The sequence below is a fragment of the Pseudorca crassidens genome, chromosome 2 (assembly GCF_039906515.1).
Source record: "Pseudorca crassidens isolate mPseCra1 chromosome 2, mPseCra1.hap1, whole genome shotgun sequence".
NCBI lineage: Eukaryota > Metazoa > Chordata > Mammalia > Artiodactyla > Delphinidae > Pseudorca > Pseudorca crassidens.
In genome coordinates this window covers 113,535,444-113,539,880 of record NC_090297.1, presented here as the reverse complement: position 1 = coordinate 113,539,880, position 4,437 = coordinate 113,535,444, and the positions used below count along the sequence as shown (strand labels likewise).

The following is a 4,437-nucleotide window of genomic DNA, read 5'->3' as shown; positions in this document are numbered from 1 at the left end:
AAAGTGATACTGAATCTCAGTTTTAGAGAAGGGAAGGAAGCCAGTCTATCAACTCTCTTCACTACCCGTACCCCCAACTGTCACCACACACGGCTGAAATCACACCTGCTTGCCCTCCACATGCATTACCAGAACCTTAACAATCTCCATAGCACAGAGGGTATAATGAAACTTCTTGGGCAAATACTTCCCATGGGTAGAATTTTTAAAGAAGGTTCTGAAAACTGGTTTGAGAATCTTAACCCTCTCTCACCCAAACTGAAGACATACAAAGTTTAGGATTTGGAGATAAGCAGAAAGAGATTTTATTTGGAGAGAGCTGTACGGCTTTGAGTCCCTTTCTAACCTGATGGGTGCCTACCTCTCACCTCAACATGGTGATAGGGGCTTCAGTGAGACGATTCTGAGAACTTGATGTGTGTCCTCTGCAGCTTGGGGATGCACTGGACAAGTGTCTGACTTATACCTGAGAAACTGAAGGGATAAAATGCTTCAGAAACAGCCTATAGTAGTAGGCTGCCAATAGGGAAGAAATTGCAAAGGCATTGATGAGTCAAATGAACATCTTTTTATCAACTAGAAGTAGGGCCTTAAAAGAACTTTGACAAGAAGGGCATCTGGAGAGGCAACAGATTCCCAACAAAGAGAATCTTGGCTGGTCCATGTGGAAATGCACCAGCCAAAACCAGCAACCATAGAGAAAAATATAGGTGGTCATTCTGAGAGTGTCACCTGTGACAGGGTGGGTGAGATCCCCAGCATGGGAGAGGAGAGGTATCCAAGGAAACTATGAAAATGTCCCGTGAGAAAAAGAACCAGTAGCCTAAATGCTACCATACCCAGAGAACCCAAGTGCTAGATCTCCACAACAGGATGAGTCAAGGAAGGTCCTTCCTGTTGCCTCCACCTTCCATCTTCCCTACTGCTCCTCCTTCACTCCCTGTCCCTGTAGAGTGGGGAAGAGAGCTCAGTTTATTTTGCTGTTCTCTGTGATCCTTGTGGGCCTTTGCCAAGGAAATCTGCCCTGGTCTTTTGGTCTCACTCTCTACCTTCTGCTGCATCTGCTGCTGATGTGTCTGTTCCTGCTTGTCTTGGGCTAGTATGGGCGACACTGGTGACGTCCTTGGTCCCTGCCACGGCCTCCTCTGTAGTGAGGTCGCTGCACTCTGACCTTTCTTATTTCTGAACTCAGGCACCTTCTGGCCCATGGCCCCTCTCAGCACTTCATGTCCCCTATAGGAGCCCACGAGAACGTCTGAACCTCCCCAACATGGAACACAAGCTAAGGGGAACTTGTAGCACTTCTCGAGGCCCTTTAAAGCCCAAACACACAAACACACATGGCCCAGTTTACTAAACATGACTCCCTAGGAGGCGGTACTACCCTCCCAAAGAAGAAGGAAGTAGGACCGAAGCTGCTTCTGCTTTTGCATTCCGGCTCATCTTATCTGGAATTCCTATCACCTGGCTGGTTCCTCACCCCTGCCACATAGCCTCTTCTGTTGAGCCCCGAGGGAATGGCATGTCACATTCTGTTTAAGTTTTAATTACAGTCTCATCCTTTATGCATTTTGTTTTAAATAAATTTATTTATTTTATTTTCGGCTGCATTGGGTCTTCATTGCTGCATGCAGGCTATCTCTAGTTGCGGCGAGCAGGGGCTACTCTTGGTTGCGGTGCGTGGGCTTCTCATCACGGTGGCTTCTCTTGTCGTGGAGCACGGGCTCTAGGCATGCAGGCTTCAGCAGTTGTGGCTCGCGGGCTCAGTAGTTGTGGCTCGTGGGCTCTAGAGCACAGACTCAGGAGTTGTGGTGCACGGGCTTAGTTGCTCCATGGCATGTGGGATCTTCCCGGACCAGGGCTCAAACCTGTGTCCCCTGCATTGGCAGACGGATTCTTAACCACTGTACCACCAGGGAAGCCCCCTTTATGCATTTTTAATGATTACTTAATTTCAGAAAGATATATAAAACCGCCCTCATGTCCTACCTGGCATCTTTTTAGTTTGTGACTTGCCAAATGAACTCGCTTCTCTTAGTCTACAATCTTGGTTTGGGAGCACACAAATCTCTTTTGTTCTGTCAATAAAATATGGCTCTTGCCTATTTTGGAAGTCAAAAGATGAACACGGATTTGCACATTCTCAGCGGGGTTCTGGCCTCTGCCTTGAGCATGGCTGTCTCAGCCCCAAGTGTTGGAGGGTGTGGGAGCAATGATTACAGGAGTGGAAAAAATACTTTGGAATCCTCCAGAGGAGAAGTCACATGAACTGACTCAGGAGTTCCTCCTTACAGTCTAACCACACACAAAACTTGATTAAATGTAATTAAAATGTTTTAATTATGCCACTTAAGTTCAGAAACAAAAGGGAACTCAGTGTTGAAGAGCTGAGTGGAATTTGAAGTTCTGGTGTCCCAGTGGGTTATCAGAACCAGAAATATACCTTAGAGGCCAATGTTACACGTCTGTAAGTGGGGGTGAAGTGTAAGCGTGGCCTTGAGCTTGTAGGGATGCTGCAAAAAGATAAGAGGCTGGGTGAATTAGGGTAAGAAAATGTCTGTCTTCTGTCATGGGAAACCAGCATGGAGGTTGCAACCTGCCCTGTTCCATGAGAGGGATGTGAGAAATTGGAATCCAAGCCTTCATTGTGTGTGGGTGTGGATGTGAATTCTAACTACATGCTAGAAATCAGAGCCCAGAAGCTATCTTAAAAACAGGTGGCGCTTATAAAGACCCAAGCTGGGGCAAATACTAAACTGATTCATGGGGAGACTTCCACATCAGGGTACATGTGTGGACTAACTGCTCAAAAGGATTAAGGAAGGAATCAAGCCTATAATGCAAAAATAAACACTTTGAAGAAATAACAGACATAAGGGAGTGGGAAAAAGAAGAAATCTTGAGCAAATAAATAGGTAAAAGATATTTGTAAATCTAATGTCATTAAGAGATATTTAAAAAGTAAAATTGGCAAGACTCACTGATGGGTTGGCTATGGACTTGAGGTAGAAAAAGATGTCAAGGATGATAGCATGGATGCATCATTGACTATAGGGTGGGAGACACTCAAGGAAGACCAGGCTTAGGTGCTCAATGTTGAACCTATTGAGCGTGAGATGACTTGAGATACACAAAGGGAACTGTCAGTACAGTTGGGTTTAAAAATTTAGAGCTGAAATGTCTCTAGACCTAAAGTTCAAAAGATTCTAGGGAACCATGCCCTAGGGAATCACATTCACATTGATGGGTAGAGACCCAATATGGAGCTGTGTCATCACGAGGCTAAAATGCCCGAAAACTTTATGTAGAAAAAAAAGATAAAATGAAGTTCAGAGGAGGGAGAGGTCACTTCTGGCTGGTGCAATCAGGAAAGACTTCATGAGGGAGGTGTCTTGTGGACTGCTTCCTCAGGCTGAAGCATCCCAGTCCCTTCAGCTCCCCTCGATATGATCTGAAGGGGTCACCTTCAGGACCTACATCAGTGGGGTCAGCATAGTGCCCATTTGTACCTGAGCTATCCAGGTCAGCCTCCTTCCAAATTCAAGGCTCTTCCTTATGTCTGTTCTTGTCCACATCCCACAACTTCCTGCTGCTTGTCCAGTCCAGGAGACAGTTTTATCAGTACTTTCATCATGCTGCCAGGCAGAGCATGCCCTCAGTAAAAGCTGTACACCCTGACATGGGTCCATGGAGATAGACTGAGAAGAGATGGATGAGATTAGCTGAATGGGAATGGTCCCTCCAAACTAGTCATGACACAAATGGCTCAGCTGGTCCAAGGCCCCGGCGCTCACATATCAGTAACAGGAGGGCACAGAAGTCCACACTTACCCTCTCTGAGCTCCAGCTCCCTCCATTATGTATCCACGGGATCCTGAGTATATTAAGGTCACTACTGTCTCGAGGAAGAGGAATTAAAGCTAGCCTGTCCCAGTTGTATGTGTTGACTGAGGTGGGATGTTCTGTCTGCTGAGGGAATCTTTCTGGCGTGCAGAAGCCAGATTAGGTTACAAGTTCTGTTGCAGCCATGAGTGACTCTTGAGTCATGAGTAGCAGTTGCCCTTTCCAAGAGTCACACCCAGGAAGTGCCCTCTCTCCCACGTAAGTCTGGCCAGCGCCCTCCAAGTGAGAGCTCTTTCTGCCCTCACTGCTCCCCAGCCCTTGGCCCATGGCAGACGTGGGAGAGCAGTAGGCTTGAGGCAGAAGAGGTTCTGGCTGTGGTGGGCAGTGTTACAGCAACCCCACGGAGTCACGTGGGTTAGGAGTCTAGGTCTCTCTTCTAAGGACAAAGAGTAGGGAGGTGAAGCAGCAAAGGTGGTCTGAAGGTGCTCATGAATTTCTTGCAGTCTATGGTGGAGGGTAAGGGTGACAAGGCTATCCCTGAAGGCCAAGGCCTGGGCATGGCGGTGAAAGCTGAGGTCCCCGTGCAGCTGCTCC

The 4,437-nt window shown here is 47.2% G+C and overlaps 1 long non-coding RNA gene across 2 annotated transcripts; it reads right to left on the bottom strand.

The window, feature by feature from the left end:
• Positions 1-303: 303 nt before the first annotated feature.
• On the bottom strand, positions 304-4,031 carry LOC137219529 (uncharacterized). Of its 2 annotated transcripts, none has more exons than XR_010941162.1 (3): positions 3,832-4,031; positions 3,510-3,698; positions 304-474 (listed from the first exon to the last, which is right to left on the bottom strand). It is a non-coding gene; the product is annotated as an uncharacterized lncRNA (long non-coding RNA). The 2 variants fall into 2 exon arrangements; XR_010941161.1 differs by lacking the exon at positions 304-474 and adding an exon at positions 1,570-1,877 and having other exon boundaries at positions 3,832-4,029.
• Positions 4,032-4,437: the final 406 nt, after the last annotated feature.